At 34.2% G+C, this 19,233-nt stretch overlaps 1 long non-coding RNA gene across 4 annotated transcripts; it reads left to right on the top strand.

Annotated features, from left to right (window-relative positions):
* The first annotated feature begins 10,396 nt into the window (after positions 1-10,396).
* Positions 10,397-17,990, top strand: LOC114322938 (uncharacterized). 4 transcript variants are annotated; one of them, XR_014336249.1, is made up of 7 exons: positions 10,406-10,752; positions 11,019-11,147; positions 11,432-11,471; positions 11,682-11,780; positions 14,687-14,749; positions 16,903-17,024; positions 17,697-17,990. It is a non-coding gene; the product is annotated as an uncharacterized LOC114322938 (long non-coding RNA). The 4 variants fall into 4 exon arrangements; XR_014336248.1 differs by lacking the exon at positions 11,682-11,780; XR_014336247.1 differs by lacking the exons at positions 11,432-11,471; positions 11,682-11,780 and having other exon boundaries at positions 10,397-10,752.
* The last annotated feature ends 1,243 nt before the right edge of the window (positions 17,991-19,233 follow it).

Here is a 19,233-nt window from a genome sequence, read left to right as displayed (position 1 = left end):
TCCACAGAAATCCAAACAGAAACGCCCCAGAACAGAGGAGGGGTAAAACGGTACAAAAAAAAAAGTCTCAAGACCTGTTGGTGCACAAGATCAAAAGTCAGGACTAAGAGGGGAATAAGTGAAAAACTCAGGACCGGCCAGTAAAAAACCCATACGACTGTCCCTTGGGATAATCGTCTAGTCCAAACAGTCTTCTCATCACTATAAAATGGATTAAGTTATTCAAGCTCGACTCGTTAAAAATTCTTTTGAGATCAACTTGATATATAAGCAAACTGAGCTTGAGTACATTTTAAAACTCATTAAGTTTTTAACCAATATTGAGTAACTTACTACTCGGCTTGATTTATATATACTAGAAAAAGCTAAAATACTCGTGATACGTTAAAAGTTCATTTAATTCATAATATAAACAAGTCAAACTTAAACATATTTTAAAACTCGTTAAGTTTTTAAATTAAGTTTGAATATTTAACACTTAGCTCATTTACTGTCCTACTCACGATCGATCTTATTTAAGATAATTTCATTTGTTATATTTTTTAAATCTTTATATGTAGATCATTTTTATAAAAAAAAATAAAAAAAATAGATGTTTTAATAATTATAGTCATATAGTTTTATCATATTTATTTTCAAAGAACATACCTATTTTCGTAAGATAAATATAATGAAATCATGTGATTATGTCAAATTATACTTAATTCATTTTTAAAAAAGAAATGTGAAAAAAATAATGAAAAATTCCATGTGTATATATGATAATAGCTCATATTCACGGTCTATTAATCAAAAAAATTGAATCATAAATTTCAAATACATATGATTTGTTTGTTTGGTAATGTTTATATTTATAATTACATAATTTTAAAAACTATGAACAAAACTTATTTGGTGTCTGTTTTTGTTTTTAAAAAATTTATAAATAATTTACAAATTTTGCTAAAAATTTTTAACCACAAAAAAGTAAGTTTCACTTGTTTGATTATTATTATTATTATTATTTTTTTTTCCTTCAACTTATTCCAACCACTATCTATTCTCATCACCATTATCATATACCATTGCCAGTGACCACCTCTCGCATCAACGAACCATCTTCCACTTAGCATAATTACCTTCAGCCATGACCTTTACCAGAAACCACTTTTGGTCACCACGAATTACCTGTCATTGGTGGCATCTATCTTTAACGTTCGACAACTACCTTTGGTCATCATTTTCAACCATCAACAATCACCTCTTGCGATTCACTCATTTCACTTGTTTTCAAAACAAAATTTTAAAACATGTTATTTATTTTTGTTTTTACCAAAAATAAATATAAATATATGTAATATTTTTTGTAAACTAAAAACAATAAACTGTCAAACGACAACATATAGTTCAAATTACAGTTACAAAATCAAATCTTTGTTTATGTTATTTCTTTTACATTCAAAGAGCATAACTTTGACCCAATAGAAAAGAACAAAGTCTCTCTCCCTAGGCGATTTTCAGCATCCCTTCGGTGACTTTTTTGACATATTTTCAGCAAGCTTCAAAAACAATTTCAAGTGTAGATTTAGATTTTTTTATTCCTAGAAAGAGTGGCTAGAAAGAATGGTCGCATGTTCTCTTAATCCTCGTCTTTTACTATTGTAGGTATTCTTTTTCTTCAACTCTATTTTCGGTGGTGACTGAAGGTCAACAGCAGAGTTGGGCAGTGACAATAGAGACAACAGTGAACAGAGACGGTGGTAGAGACGGCGAGTGTGGACATTATTTTGATGCATATGTCTTGTTTTTCCAAGCAATCACTAAAAGAAAATACACTTTTGGTGACCACTTTTGCTGACTAAAAATATTTTGGTTGCCAAAAGTTGTGGAATTGGCGACCAAAAATTATGTTAGTCAATAAAAGTACAATATTTAGCTACTAAATTTTTTTAGTCGGGGTATATTGATTATTGGCGACTAAAAAAAAATTTAGTCGCTAAAAATGTCACAATGGGCGACTAAAAAAAATTAGTCGCTAAATTTGCCACAATTGGCGACTAAACAAATATTTTAGTCGCTGTATTGATAGTTTTGGCAACTAAAATTATTTAGTCGCTGAATCAAAAATAGAAATTTACTTTTTATCTTTGGCGACCAAAAGTTTGGTCAGCAAAAATTTAATTTCAGCGACTAAAAAATATTTTAGTCACTGTATAGATAGTTTTGGCAACTAAAATTATTTAGTCGCTGAATGAAAAATAAAAATTTACTTTTTATCTTTGGCAACCAAAAGTTTGGTCAGAAAAAATTTAATTTCAGCGACTAAAAAATATTTTAATCGCTGTATAGATAGTTTTGGCAACTAAAATTATTTAGTCGCTGAATCAAAAATGAAAATTTACTTTTTATCTTTGGCGACCAAAAGTTTGGTCGGCAAAAATTTAATTTCAGGGACTAAAAAATATTTTAGTCGCTGTGTAGATAGTTTTGGCAACTAAAATTATTTAGTCGCCGAATCAAAAACAAAAATTTACTTTTTATCTTTGGCGACCAAAAGTTTGGTCGGCAAAAATTTAATTTAAACGACTAAAAACTATTTTAGTCGTTGTATAGATAGTTTTGGCAACTAAAATTATTTAGTCACCGAATCAAAAACAAAAATTTACTTTTTATCTTTGGCGAGCAAAAGTTTGGTCAGCAAAATTTAATTTCAATGACTAAAAAATTTAGTCGCTACATAGATAGTTTTGGCAACTAAAATTATTTAGTCGCCGAATGAAAAATAAAAATTTACTCTTTATCTTTGGCGACCAAAAGTTTGGTCAGCAAAAATTTAATTTTAGCGACTAAAAAATATTTTAGTCGTTGTATAGATAGTTTTGGCAACTAAAATTATTTAGTCGCCGAATGAAAAATAAAAATTTGCTTTTTGTCTTTGGCGACTAAAAGTTTGGTCGGCAAAAATTTAATTTCAGCGATTAAAAAATATTTTAGTCGCTATATAGATAGTTTTGGCAACTAAAATTATTTGGTCGCCGAATGAAAAATAAAAATTTCCTTTTTATCTTTGGTGACCAAAAGTTTGGTCGGCAAAAATTTAATTTCAGCGACTAAAAAATATTTTAGTCGCTGTATAGATAGTTTTGGCAACTAAAATTTTTTAGTCGCCGAATGAGAAATAAAAATTTGCTTTTTATCTTTGGCGACTAAAAGTTTGGTTGCCAAAAATTTAATTTCAGCGATTAAAAAATATTTTAGTCGCTGTATAGATAGTTTTGGCAACTAAAACAATTTAGTCGTTGAATGAAAAATAAAAATTTACTTTTTATCTTTGGCGACCAAAAGTTTGGTCGGCAAAAATTTAATTTCAGCAACTAAAAAATATTTTAGTCGCTGTATAGATAGTTTTGGCAACTAAAATTATTTAGTCCCCGAATGAAAAATAAAAATTTGCTTTTTATCTTTGGCGACAAAAAGTTTGGTCGCCAAAAATTTAATTTCAGCGATTGTAAAATATTTTAGTCGCTGTATAGATAGTTTTGGCAACTAAAACAATTTAGTCGCTGAATGAAAAATAAAAATTTACTTTTTATCTTTGGCGACCAAAAGTTTGGTCGGCAAAAACTTAATTTCAGCGATTAAAAAATATTTTAGTCTCTGTATAGATAGTTTTGGCAACTAAAATTATTTAGTCGCCGAATCAAAAATGAAAATTTACTTTTTATCTTTGGTGACCAAAAGTTTGGTGGGCAACAATTTAATTTCAGCGATTAAAAAATATTTTAGTCGCTGTATAGATAGTTTTGGCAACTAAAATTATTTAGTCGCTGAATGAAAAATAAAAATTTACTTTTTATCTTTGGCGACCAAAAGTTTTGTCACGCCTCCAAACCGCCCCTAGTAGTTTGGTGCCGTGATGGCCAGTAATCCGAGATTACCGAAGGCCGACTTACAAGAATCACACACAATCAGAGTATAAAATATGGGGCTTACAAGTGCGGAAGCAACGTATATATATACAAAATCTAAATAGTCCATGAGAGCCGTGCTTAAGTCCAATGAAATGACATGCATTTTTACAAAGTCTTACAACTTAGATACAATAAGGGAATGAGATACAAAATACATCTTGACCAAAAGGCTTCTCAAGCCGACATATACAAGTACACATGGAATATAGACTAAGAAGCATAATCTTCAAGATGGTACAAAATGCTAATCCAAAACACGTCGGCAATGCATCCAAAAACACATCGGCTACACGTCTAGGCCTCATTGCCTTCTTGCTCATCACCTACATATATATAGAGAGGGTGAGCTTGGATACTCAGTGAATGATATTAGAAATAAAGGTTTTGCATGATTGATATCCAAGATTTCTTTCAAAACAATACATAGCATACTTTACAATCAAGGGGGAAATCAAGTTCATTGCCGGCCTTTCAAGTTCTTTGGATGTTATTACATCTACTTAATACAAGGGGGTGATGACAATTCCAAGACAAGAGTGCAGTTGCATTATAGTCCCCTGCAGCTAAGGACTTTCAAGACAAGAGTGCAGTTGCATTATAGTCCCCTGCAACTAAGGACTTTCAAGACAAGAGTGCAGTTGCATTATAGTCCCCTGCAACTAAGGACTTTCAAGACAAGAGTGCAGTTGCATTATAGTCCCTTGCAACTAAGGACTTTCAAGACAAGAGTGCAGTTGCATTATAGTCCCCTGCAACTAAGGACTTTCAAGAAATGTCATCAAAACAAGATAGTGTTTAATATACAAGTAGGGATAGTCATTCATGCTAGATCAAGTACTTTTCAAAACAAGGCAAGACGAGATTTATGAAAGCAAGTGTAACATAGCTTTATTAAAATACCACTCACTTAGTTTCTTCAAACGTCGGGGTCGAGACAAGCCCAAGTCCTACAAACACATGGCAAAGCCTATTAAATGCACCTTCAACAGTTTCGTATGTACACAATTGATTTCGGAAAACATGCTGGGCACCAACCAGGTCTAGGCCGAGGTTCCACACCTCCTCGCCGAGGTGTGTTCCCGAGGGCCACATGCAAGGAAAAGAGGTCGGGAAACTCTGGGTTTCCCTCTGCTGATGAACATGAAGAACATGAGTGTGAAAACATGAAAAATATTAATGTTCAATCATAATCTGTCATCACAAATCTGGGATTTCCATGCTATGAGTTTGAAAACATGGACCTGGGTACCCGTACTTGGAATCCTTGCAGAAATAAACACAAAAACATGATTCTTTATGCAAGCTTTCGGATCAAAACAAGACTTTCTTGAAGAACACATGAATGTCATTTTCTCTTTCTAAAATCGAACTTCAAAACGATGCATGGCTTACAAATCATGTCCGATCATGCAATGCAATAACATGAATATAGAGAACATCATGAGTGGATCAAGAATCTAACCTTAGAACACGGATCTAACGGTTCGATCTTATAGTGATCCCAGTTTTCCCTTCATTGTTTAATGGTATTTCAGACTCGGTTCCGTGGATGTGTTGTTGTCTTTTTCTAGTTTCCATCCTTTACTCTTTGTATATGAGTCTTGGGTCATGTTGGGTAGGTTTAAAACACGTTGGTTGTGTTTGGAAACCAAGGGTTAGTGTCCATTAAATTTTCATAATGGTTCATTTAATATCCTTATTAGTGGTTACAAACTTGTTCATTCAATATCCTTATTAGTAGTTCAGTTACTACCCTTATTAATGGTCCATTCATATTCAAACTTGTCCATTCATATTTGTAACTTGTGTTCATTTAATTCTAGTTAGTGTTCATTTAATGCTAGTTAGTGTTCATTTAATTCTAACTTGTCCTTTCATTTTCCAATTAATGGGCTTTAATAACAATCTTTCAATATCACTTGTTCATCTCCCTTTTGATTTCAAAACCCTAGAACCATCTTCTCTCTCTCTACACACCTTCTCTCTAGGTTTTCATCTCCCTCTAGTGTAAATCTAGACTAAGTCCTTTGTAAGAAAGGTAGAGTGGGTTGAGGGCTTCATTTTAATCTGAAAGTTTGGCGATTTGGAGCACTTTGGTTTTTGGCCTTCATCTTCTCCATTTGAGGTAGGGATTTCTTTGTTCTTTTTCAATACTCCATCTATAGATAGACATGTGGTAATTTTGTATTGCATGAAAATCATATCCGTGTTGGATTTGTTTGAAAATCATGAGGGGAACCTAGGGTTGGTTGTTTGAGAATAGTTTTGTTATCACTGACTATGGTTTGGACTAATCAGAGAGTAAAATTAGCATGTTATTGTTGAAAGAAGAGAAAGCACTAAATTATATTTTGATTTGGTAAAATAAAAAGGATTTACGGTTGAACAATGTTGGTAAATTTCTATTGTTAATATGAGTTGTGTAGAAGGTGTTAACAGTTAAGGGATTAATTAAGGTATTGGGGTTATTTTGAAATGAACGTATTGAATCAAGTTGGGTTATGGCTTATTATCCATGGAATTGATTTTGTAAAATGAAGAAAATGTAATTGGTTTTGTGAAAAGGGAAAAGTGTTTTTGGAATAAGTGATGGAACATGTTGACTTAAGAAAATTATGTAGTTGATCTTGAAAATGGTAAATGAAATGTTAACTCTATGTGAGTCTCGGAGAGTAAATTTGAGAATTAAACTATTGTATCATGAGTGTCGAATACACATATTTGGGGGTTTTATCCTTACCTATCGCACTAGTGTCGTTGTTGGGTTTAAGGTTTGCTTGAGAGTTGAGTCTCTTTTATTAGGTGTACTGAATACATGCATCTAGAGGTTTTGTCCTTGGTCATCGGTGGAGGATGACATTGGTGTGTTGAATTGTGATGTATGCGTTACACTTGTGTTGGTTAAACATTATTGAATAGTTTATGTGTATGTATTACACTTGTTATTGATGCTTTGTTGTATTGAGGAATTTGTATATGATAATTGTTTATATACATTGTTTTGTGTGGGAGGAGATAGGGGATGTACTCCACGGTTTAGGGGAAGATAGGGGATGGACCTCTAAACCGAAAACTGTTTGACATTGATACAGCACTACAATGTGTATCATTTGTGAAGTATAGAAGTGTTTTTGTTTGATATTGATACAACACCAAATGTGTATTATTTGTGAAGTATGGAAGTGTTTTTGTCTGTATCTATTATGAGGTATGAAATGTTTAAAATGAGTTATTATCTCGCTTATCGCTTTGGCATATCCTTAGCTTACTGTGCATATAGCCGGTAAAGCAGAGTTTTAATTGTTATCGTCAGTGTATCTAAGTATGTTATGGGTTGCGGTGGTTACAGTTTTGAAAGGCCGAACTGCCTCATTTGTGGATTATATACATGTTGATGATTTGTTATTTCCCTTTTATTTAAGGCATGCATGTATTGATATGAATGTATTGGGAACAAACCAAAATGCCATTTTGAGATTTTGGAAAGTGTGAAGGAAAATGGGGTATTTGTGAACATGTTTTCAAAAAAAGGTCATTTTGTTGTAAGTACGGAAAATGGGGGAAGAGTAATGGGCTTGGTGAAATTGTTTTTCTAAAATTGTTATAGTCATGAAAGTTTGGAAAAATGGGTAATAAAAAGGAAAGGAAAAAAGGTGAACCGCTTATAGCGTCGAATGAAATGGCTGTTTTCGAGAAAAGTTCATACTTATGTATATTTTGTATAAACTGCCACATTACTATTCTAGTATGAGAATGAACATTCATGATCATAGCTATCTGTAAGTTGTTATTGTTGGAGATCATGTTGAGATCCCTACTGGACTATATGTTCATCCCACGTTGTTGAATCTTTTTCAGGTGATAGCCAGGATGTTCTACAAGGTTTTGGATCTTCTTATTTGTTGGCCACAGGGCCTCTTTTGTGTTGGCGGAATGCCATTTATGTAAAAGGGTTATACCCTTCTTCTTGACTTTTAATGATGTAAGCCCAAGGGCAATTTATTTAGTGTTCTCATGTTGTATTTACTTGCATACGAATGAGAGCAATGTTATTCACTTCTAAAAGTTGAATATACGAGTTTATTTCCGCATGTTATCTCTGAAATGGAATTAAGTAAATGAAATTGGTAATACTTCGAGTAATAAAAAGTGGGGCGTGACAGATCTGTAGGAATCAAGCTTGAAGATCTACTTCCTCACTCTAAAACTCCTTCTTCCTCCTAGAGTTTCTCTCTCTACAAGGCAAGGTTATGATACCAAATGATAGTTTTCTTTACCCGGTTCTGGGGTTAACCCTCTACTGAGACACGTGGCGGCGACTGGTTGGGTTTTTCTGAAAAGGTGGCTGACAGACCAGACAAAGCATGGTGGAAGGGTGTTCAACAAGTAAAGCGGTATGGGCTCTCTGACGAGGCAATGATATCGGCTAATAACAAGGCGTATTTAACAAGCCACACGGAATGGCACTCCGGCAAGGGGTGACATCGGCTAACAAAAGGACTTCGGCAACTAAGGTGACAATGACCCCGGCTAGGAAGGACAACACTTGACTAAGCTGTGCCACACCTTGGCCTAGATGTGCCACACCTCGGTCTAGGTCATACCACTCCAGGACGAGATCACTTGGGTGCAAGGTAACATCTCGGCTAATGTGTCAAGGCGAGAACGGAGGTCAACAAGGGGTTCCAAGATACTTCTAGACTGATGATGACCTCGGCTTGGAATAACATCGGCTAGCATAACTCAGGCAAGGCGTGACCTAAGTTTCACATCAAGGAAGGAACAAGACAAGCACACTACACTTAGACAAATCACAAGGCTTCAAAACAAGGCATGGATCACACTTGCTTAAGCGAAACAAATCACAAACATACACATGCAAGCTTAACAAGTCATAATCATACCGATGCTCATGAACATGATGAGGACATAAAATGTGGGTTCCTACAAGTTTGGTCGCCAAAAATTTAATTTCAGCAACTAAATAGATAGTTTTGGCAACTAAAATTATTTAGTCGCCGAATCAAAAATAAAAATTTGCTTTTTATCTTTGGCGACCAAAAGTTTGGTCGCCAAAAATTTAATTTTAGCGACTAAAAAATATTTTAGTCGCTGTATAGATAGTTTTGGCAACTAAAATAATTTAGTCGCTGAATGAAAAATAAAATCTTTGACGACCAAAAGTTTGGTCACCAAAAATTTAATTTCAGCGACTAAATAAATTTTAGTCATTATATACCAACTTTTGCCGACTAAAAGAAATTTAGTCACCAAATATCTAGTATAGTTTTATTTTTCATCTTTGGTGACTACCTCATTTGGTCGGCAAATATACATTTTTGGTGACTAAAACACATTTAGTCGGTAGTAAAACTCAATTTTTTTGGTGGGAACACATACCGCCCAATTTGAGTTGATGTTTAATTTTATTATTATTATCATTATTATTTATTATTATAATTTTATTTTTTATTTATTATTATTTTGGAGGGATTTTTAAATTAATTTGGTAAGGAACTCTGGAGGGATTTCAAACAAACTAAAATGAGTTAGGGCTTAAACATGTCTCTTTCTCTCTCTCTCTCTCTCTGTGACTCTCTCTCTCTCTTTCGCATCTGCCCTCTTCTGATTCTCTCACGCCTCTGTCTCTCTCATTCCATTACTGCTCTCCTCCTGATATTGAATCTCTGTTGCTTTGTTTCCATCACCATCGAGTAAGGAGCATCACTACCATCGAGTACCAACGTCGATCCACTATTAGAGCATTACCCCAGTATGTCCTCTCTATTTTGCCTTCTCTCTGTCCCTCTCTCTGCCTCTCTTCTCCTAATATCTGTGTCTCTCACTCTATGACTCTCTCCATCTTTGTTTTCTCTTTGACTAAAGTAATTTTGTTCTACAATGTCTCACCCACCAGGGCCTTCACCATCCTCATTTTCTAGAGTATCTTCAACTCTCCCTAAAAAAAATTTGAGGTATAAATATCCCTCTCTTTCTATAAAATGATTCAAGGAACATGTAATTTCTTGTTTCTTTTTTTTGGGTTGTGAAAGCCTGAAATTCATAACACTTAAATTTTATCTTATAGTTTCATCTTATACTTAATTTATACTGGTAGCGCCCGATAACGATTCTTGAAGCTGCCTTGCTAAACTTTGCTTCTGTGATCTTCATCTTAAACTTAATTTATACTGGTAGCGCCCGATAAAGGTTTTGAGTTTTGCTGACTAATATTTTTTTAGTTGCCAAAATATAATTTTCTACGATCAAATTGAAATTTAGTCGGCAAAAGTCGAAGAGGGAAGACAAAAAAAAAAAAAAGTGGAAATAAAAAAATGTTTAGCGACTAAAATATATTAGTCACAAATAATAACATTTGCCGACCAAAAATTAATTTTGTCGTCAAAGGCGTGGAAATTTTAGAGGAAACCATTTAATTGCCCCCCGCCTGTTCTTTGTTTAAACCAATCAGATTGTTCTCTCTCATACAGATTCTCCTTCACCACCAAACCTCACCCCATCTCACCTCACTCTGTGACTTAGGGCTTAAAAACATGTTCATCTCTCTCTCACTCTGTGACTCTCTCAGTCTACGACTATCTCTGTCTCTCGCATCTGCCCTCCTCCGATTCTCTCTCTCGCATCTGCCCAGCTCCGATTCTCTCTCTCTCTCGTTTTTGTCTCCATCGCCGTTAGGAGCACCATCGGCATGGACGCCTGTCGCACATAAGGACCATCGCAAACCAACAGCCTATATCATCTTATCTCGTAGTCACGATCCATCATTGGGGCACTAGCCAAGGTATGTCCTCTCGGTTTCTCTCTCTCTCTCTCTCTCTCTCTCTCTCTCTCTCTATATATATATATATATGTATCTCTATATCTCTATCTTTGTTTCCCTAATTTCGGCCTCTTGGGTTTTTTTCTTCTTTCATCCGTATACCTTCTTCACGCAAACCTACCCCTAAATCAACCCAGCCACCGCCATTCATATAGTGGGCAAATGGTTTCCTTCACTCCTTTACACATGTTTTCATAATTTGATTTTGATGGTTTTGGGTTGATTAGGGAAACTGGAGGAAGCAATTGAGCAGCTCACACAGGCTATATTGCTCAATCTAACCTCAGCAATTATGTATTCAGGTTCTCTCATCGCGATCGCTTCAGCCGAAGTCTTCTTCGAAGAACGTTATCACGGTACCTTCTCTCTCTCTCTCTCTAGCTCTTATTTTCTAATTCTTACTTGTTGATTTTAGCTTGCATTTCAAGATTCCTATGATTTTTTGGTGGTTTAGTGGAGTGAATTGATGTTGAATTTGATATTCCTCGCCGAGAGTCCTATGATTTTTCAATTCAATTTTTAATTTGTTGTTAAATTGTTTAATTTGTTCCAGTGAGCCTTATTGTGTTGATATGTACATTCTTTATCCTTTTTAGTTATTTAATTATGTGTATTTAAACTTACTTTTCTACTGATGCAGTGATGCGCAAGAAAGAGTAGCATTACTTCTGATATCCATTGTCAGTATTAAGTGGATGACCATTATTCTCTCTCTCTCTCTCTCTCTCTCTCACAGTTTTTCTTTGATATCATTTGGCGTTCTCAGTTCATTTTTCCTTGTGTTGGCTTTGGTTAATGCTACTATTGAATTTTCATCAATTGTATTCATTTCTGGCATTGAGACAATGAGACCAATGCAACTAATTATAGTCCTCATTTTTTTGTTAAAGAGGATGTTTTATTGCTTCACTGTGGATAAGGGATCAGAATGTGATGAATTATGTCTTAGTCGAATCCCAACTCTCCTTTGCAGTCCATCGGGAATCATGGTTTCTACTAAACCCCAAATCCTCTTGATGTTAAGCCTTTTGTCATTTCCATATATCTCTCTGACACTAACCCAATCATTTCTCTGCCAGTTATAGTTCCATAATTATCGTCCTTGACTTTAATGTATCTACTTGAACACCATTATCTCCTCCCCTGTAACCTGCTAAAATGTTTATTGTATCTTAAGTTCGGCTTGATAATGTGGATTTTTTATATGTGTCTTAGATAATGCAAGTTTGAGGTGAACTTTGTTTTTGATTGATTGCATTCTGCAGTAAGAAACTCAGGAATTTTGATTTATTGCATTACATTTCTAACCAATTTCTTACTTTATATTTACTTGCTGGAATTCATGAAATGAAGTTTGTTTTTGAAAAAGAAAATTTAATGCTAGTCTATTTCTTTGGATTGTGCTTATGTGAAGAGGAGAAGGAAGAAAACGTGTTTTAGTTATTTCTATTAGCAATGGTATCCATGATAGGCTTTGTAAACTATTCTTATTATAGGCTTTGACGTTATTTAAATGTCTAATATATAAGTCACCACCATATAGTGAAGAAAACTTTGCATTCTACAAGTTTCTGATACTATTGTGTATTAATGTTACATTATGATTTGTTTGGAAATATTGGAGAATATTGCTTATAGATTGTGGAACTGTTTTCATTTGGGAGGCTTGGTGCTTGTATTAATTGATTGGCACTGATTTCATGGGAACCTGTTATGTTCTGACGTCTTAATGGCTCCGAGGATGATCGAAATATGATATGATTGTTTGTTAGTAGTACTAATAGAAGATGGAACATAGACCTGAATCCAGCATTATATAAATTGGCTAGTTGGTGAATAAATGTTTCCAGAAGGGAGCATGGTTCCCTCCTATGAAGCACGGACACGTCCCTAAGGCTTGCGTATGAGTGTCAGACACGGACACGCGTACGACACGCTGTGGACACGTGTCCGACACTCTCCCCTACGTGTCCCTTTTTTTTCAGAATTTTTTAGAGTCGGACACAAGGTTGGGCACGCAAGGACACGATTCAGACACGCAGGTGGATCGAAGAAGCCCTAGAACTGTTGGAGAGGAAAAAGAGAGAGAGCCAGATCCAGAGACAAATCGAGGGGAGAGAGAGGGAGATAGATCGAGGGAAGAGAGAGACAGATCGAGGACAGAGAGAACAAGTCCTAACCTGTTCTTCTTCTCTCTTCTGCTTCTCTGTTCTTCTGCCTTCGTCTTCGCTTCGTCTTCGTCTTCACATCGTCTTCTTCTTCCTCTGTCTTCGTCTTCCGTCTTCTATCTTCTATCTTCTATCTTCTTTCGTCTCTCCTTCTGTCTCTCTCTTTCTTCTCTTCCCTTCATTTGATTTCATGTCTCTCTCCACTCCACCCTTTTCTTTTTATTCTCTCTTTTTTTTCCGTTTGTTTTATTATTTATATCCATATTTTTATTCAAATTTATAAAATAAATTATTTTTATTTAAAAATAATAATTTTTATTAAAAAAAATTTAGATAATATATTTATTAATTTTATTATTATTGTAATTTTATAAGAATTAATATTTTTTAAAATTTTAGATATAAAATAAATAAATAAAATTATATATATTAAACGTGTCCCCAACGTGTCGTGTCCCCTATTTTTTGAAAATTTGCGTATTTACGTGTCCGTGTCGTGTTCCGTGTCCGTGTCCGTGTCCGTGCATCATAGGTTCCCTCCTCTTTCCACCCACTTTTGAGGGTAAGGCATATGGTAAACTCAAACAAAAAGATCCTTGCCCCTCTTTTCCTTTCCCCTCAGGTTTCCTTATAAACCCTCCTCCCTTTCTCCTTTCCTTCCATCCAAATAATGAAATCTTTCATTTCCCTCACTCTTCCCTCCTACCAAATGGACCTTAAAGTGAATACTCAAACCTTCAGCACATGAAACATTGGAGACATTTAGATAGAAATTGCAACTTTTTTTCCTTTTTTCTTTTTGGGTACTGTTAGACATTATTAAATGTAAATTCTAGATGTGATGTAGCACACATACATTTCTATAAGCTAATTTTTCTTCACTTAACTGAGTACAAGTAAGCTCTCTCTCTCCCTTATGCTGGTGCTAGTGGTTGGGAGGACTATATTTTTATTTTATTTAATGAAGCGGTATTCAATATCATATCATATGGTATTAGACACATCAATAGTGAGCTTATAGTTATAGCCTTATACGTAGACCCAGTACTAAATGAACACTGCAAATGAGTGAAGATGAGCAGTGGTTAAAGCACAATGATGTACAAAAGAAAAGTATAATTAACAATTGAACTTTTATCTAATTATGAGTTAAATAGTATAACAAACTCATGCCTTTCACTTTATATGAAAATAACAGTACACAGGAAGCACCAAAAAAACATTAGAGGTAAAGCATTTAAAAATTCAAAAGTAGCAAATTGTCATCATACTCATTAGTACAGTACATCAACTAATAATATTCTTGCAGTATAAAAAAAATCTGAGTCACCAAAGGAAAACAGTAACTGAAAAATATAAGGACAACAAACAGAAGTGTCGAAATATGAAAATCTCCATAACATACGTACCAATTTTCAATGAAGGCATTAAAGCCTCTAACTGAGTACACTCATAGCAATACTGATGCTTATTTCCAGATGATCCAACAAAAGAAGCAGCATCGTCAGTTGTCAAGGAGTATACATCCGCGAAAAGAAGAATTCAATTGAAAGAGAACAAGAAGCAATAGAAAATGAAGTAACTTATCATTAATTAGGAAACAGGAATCACCCACCATTTGATTCCAGTGACAGGGCACAATGTCATCATGTTCAAGATCTGACATGTCTTTTGCAGAACTAGGCTGATTGAAGATTTAACTTTAATTTTATGTGGTCTTTGTGCAGGACCAGATAGATGAGTCCTAAACATCTTTCAAGCTGACCAGTCATTATCTTCACCCGGAGGAGGTGGGCTTTGAATGTCATTTGTTGTGTGCTGACTAATTGTGTGTTGATTGTGAATGAATCCATGAAACTAATGTTCAATACTCCAACTTAAACTTGCTTTAAAATTTGTAATGATTTGCAATGCTCTGCTGAAAGTACTGGTTCCTATATTTGCAGTATTGTTGCATTTGATTCCAATTCAAAATTACTACCCCTTTTTCCCCCATAAATGAAAATCAAGGGTCATAAAAAAAAATGGAGTGATATTTAGATCTGAAATGTCTTTTGCAACTGCTTTATAACTTTCTCAAAAAAAAAAAAAAAAAAAAAAGAAGAAAAAGATCTGATATTGTTTTGATCTGACATGGCTAACAGGTTTGTACAGTTATGGAGAACTGTAGATAAAAACAATGATTGTTATTGTTTTGATCTTTAAATTTCAATTGCTTAGTGCATGAATGTGATACAATTGGTAATTTTCTTCTTTATGTAGTAACAGTTGTACACAAGTATTATAATTAATTCTATGATTTAGCTGATGCATTACATGATTTTAGTTTATGAGCTTATTTCAAATCATATATTATGCATGAATAGTGCATATTTTGAGGTGAAAGATTTTAATTTATGTTGCATCTTTGAGTTACTTTATCACAGGTCCATGTTTGAGGACATGGCCACCATTTGTTTGGTTAAATTTCTCAATACCTATTATCATGTCAAACTATCCTACGATTTTTATTTATGTTGCATCTTTGAGTTACTCTACCACGGGTCCATGTTTGAGGACATGGCCACCAATTGTTTGGTTAAATTGCTCAATGCCTATTATCATGTTAAATTTCTCAATGCCTATTACCACAGGTCCATGTTTGAGTTACTTTACCACAGGTCCATAAGTTTCTCTGGCATGTTCTATTATTACATTAAGTTTCTTAATTCCATGCTTACCTTTTGGAGTCAAGATTGCCCTTCAAAATATCCACCACATGCACTGTACATAGATGGAGTTAAAACTGAAATATGTTAAATAGGTTTATTGATAAATGCTAATAAATCTGGTGATTGTTTTGGTTGATTTTTGTGGATATTGGTATTATCTCTTTGCCTTTCCAAGGATATCCACCACTTTATACATCACCTTGAAATCAGATTGCTTTCTCATAGTGTAAACTAACCTCCATCTATTTGTGTTCCGCTTGCATACGTTGTTTAGGATACTGTTGAGATAGCCTCTGTTATCCATGCTATCTGCAGTAGTTAATTTGTACTAGTTAATTTACATGTTCAATGCAATTATTGGTTGCTTCTTCATGTGGTTGTACTAATTATTTTAATAATTATATAATGGCCATAATGAATATAAAAAATCATAAATCACTCTATTGCAGAGCTTGAGAACACCCCAAATAATTAAAGATTTCTTAAAAAGCTTTTTTTTTTTTTTTACTAAATAAGCCAAAAAGCAAAAACGCTAAACTCCACCCAAGTGAGGAACTGTTCAAATGTGTTTGGGTTAATTCAGGTATTTGCTGATAGTGCATTAGTGGAGCTGACATTGTTGTCTAACTGGCCTTAATGAATTTCTCATGAGTATTAATGATTTTTTCGTTGCCTGTTTCCTTTTATATATATATTTTTTCTACATTTCTTGGTGATTTATGCCCATATTTGTATTATTTCTCTGGTTTTGCTTGTTGAGGTTGGCTCCTTATCAACCTTGGGGTCAATGTCAGCATAGAATTGGGTTATAGGATATCAGTCCCAATCTTCTTGAAATCTTCAGTGAATCACTGATTTTTATGGGTAGGTCTTTGCTCTTCAATCTTCTTCCCTCTCTATTTTTCTATTCATTTTAACTCGGATCACCTCTTTGATGGTTCAAAATGATTTGTGTCTCTCTCTCTATAACAATACACATTGAGCAGCATTGCAGCACACACACACACACACACACACATATATATATATATATATTTGTGAAGGATGTTGCACTCATCCCATGGAATGCTACATTAAAAGTCTCTTCACATATATTAATTTATTGTGTCCTTAATGTGAGCAGCAGCAGCAGCATTAATGTTTTTTTAACTTATTATTTATGTTTCAAGTAATTCTATGCTTGTTTTTTTGTTTTTTGGATTGTCAAACTAATGGCATTCATGTTTTCTCAGCTCCTCTCCATCAGATGCAGTAGTATTATAGGCGACTTTGTGTCCCTGATAACTTTTCCAGAAAATGGAATGCTGTTGTTCATTGCTTAACTTTGGAGGCAAAACGAACTTCTGTAGTGGAGGTATGTCCTTAAACCTAAATTACTAATAGGAATGCTAGTAACAACCTCAATACATGGGTTCTAAAATCAGTGTTCGCATAGGATAAGGCTTGAAGCTATTTTTTTGGTTTGTACTTATACTTCGGGATAATTGATGGTCCACTGTCAGATACCTTCTTAATGATCTATTACATGTTCTGCCGGTCTAAATTCAAAGTTGCTATGATCCTTTATTTACTTTAAAAGAACATTTTTTTTAATATATGTCTGCTTTGTTCATATGTTTGAAAAAATATTTGTTAATTTTTTTGATAGACATAAGATTCAAACCCCCAACTGCACAAATCCCTCTCATATGCCATGTTAGTGTCACCCCTCCCCCGCAACAACTAAATTCTTGTAGGTGATACTAGAGTAATAGATTACAAACCCTGATTATGGTCACTTCCTAAAACAGGACAGGGTGACCATGATTATTAATTTATTATTAACTAAAGTCTGCTTGGACATTTTTTGCCTTGTTCTGGTGTAACACCAAACTAAAAATGAAATTTCTACCTTTACTTTCTTGTTCATGTTACCTTTACTTTCCATGGAACTTTTTATTTTTTTGTCCAATTTTACAATCATTTGATGTGCAAATATTTTCATAGAAACATTACCTGACATTTTTTATCTTTTTCTTCTGTACAGATGGATGAACTCGTATAACAAGTTGAATTGTACAGGACTAGTTGGCACTTGTTACATTTGTTCAAGGATTATATATTTTTAGATAGATGTGTATAAAAAATATTTGGGTAGACTAGTAATTATATTTTCGGATAGATGCGCATGGATAAAAATTTAAAACATAATAACAAATACTTGTTATGTTTTAAATTTTTATGCTAGATGGATGTGATTTAGAATTTTAATTGGAGAAATATGTACTTTGAAATTATTTGTGGATGAAAATTTATAATAATTGCCGACTTTTATTAAACAGGTTAAGGATTGGATAATTTTTGTATTTCATTGAATGTTCATGATTCAAATACTTTGTTGGTATGAATGATTCTTTTTAATTATAGATTATATTGAATGGATTTGATGGAATATTTGTCTTCAATTACAGGTTTATTTTATTAGATGTTGGCGACCAAATTGTGGTTTTGCCGGCCAAAATGTTGGTAGGCAAAAGGGTACATTTGGCGACTAAATAATTAGTCAGTAAAATTGTTAATTTTGGCAACCAAAGAGTTTGGTCGCGAATAGGTCTATTGCCAACTAAACTTTTAGTCGAGCAAGCATTACTTTTGGCGACTAACATGTTTGGTCATGGAATGTGACTTTTGGCGACTAATCTATTGGTCGTGGATTGTGACTTTTGGCAACTAACATGTTTGGTCATGGAATGTAATAATTAACGACTAACATGTTTGGCCATGGAATGTGACAATTGGCGACTAACATGTTTGGTCGGGAATATGTCACTTTTCGCGACTAAAGTGTTTTAGCGACTAAATGGATTAGTCGCAGTAATTATATATTTAGCGACCAAAAATTTAGTCGGCAAATCCAATTTTTTCCCGACTAATAAAAGTTTTGGTCACTAATTACTTTTGCCGACCCTTAATTGGTGACCAAAGTGGCGACAAAAAAAATTGGTCGCAGATAACTTTTGCCGACCAAATTTTTAGTCGGCAAATATAACTTTTTGGTCGTGGAATGTATTGCCGACCAAACATTTTGGTTGCGGAATGTATTGCTGACCAAACTTTTTGGTCGTGGAATGTGACAATTGGCGACCAAATTTGTTGGTCGTGGAAATGGGCCACAATTGCCGACCAAATTATTTGGTCGTTGAATGTGCGAATTGGCGACTAACATGTTTGGTCGGGAAAATATGAATTTTCGCGACTAAAGTGTTTTAGCTACTAAATGGATTAGTCTCAGTAATTATATATTTAGCGACCAAAAATTTAGTCGGCAAATATAACTTTTTCGCGACTAAAAAACTTTTTAGTCGCTAATTACTTTCCGCGACCCTCAATTGGCGACCAAAGTGGCGACCAAAAAAATTAGTCACGGATAACTTTTGCTGACTAAAAATGGACTTTTACCGACTAAATTTTTAGTCGGCAAAAGTGCGAATTCCTGTAGTGAATATCTATAAGAAGATTTATGATTTTTGCATAAATGTAACCGATTTTTTGAGGATTCTGTTATTTGATGTTTGTACTTTGTA

This window comes from Camellia sinensis, chromosome 7 (assembly GCF_055761805.1).
Source record: "Camellia sinensis isolate YWXY chromosome 7, ASM5576180v1, whole genome shotgun sequence".
NCBI classification, from domain to species: domain Eukaryota; kingdom Viridiplantae; phylum Streptophyta; class Magnoliopsida; order Ericales; family Theaceae; genus Camellia; species Camellia sinensis.
Note: the sequence above shows the minus strand (reverse complement) of the source record. Positions and strands in the feature narration are given on the sequence as shown.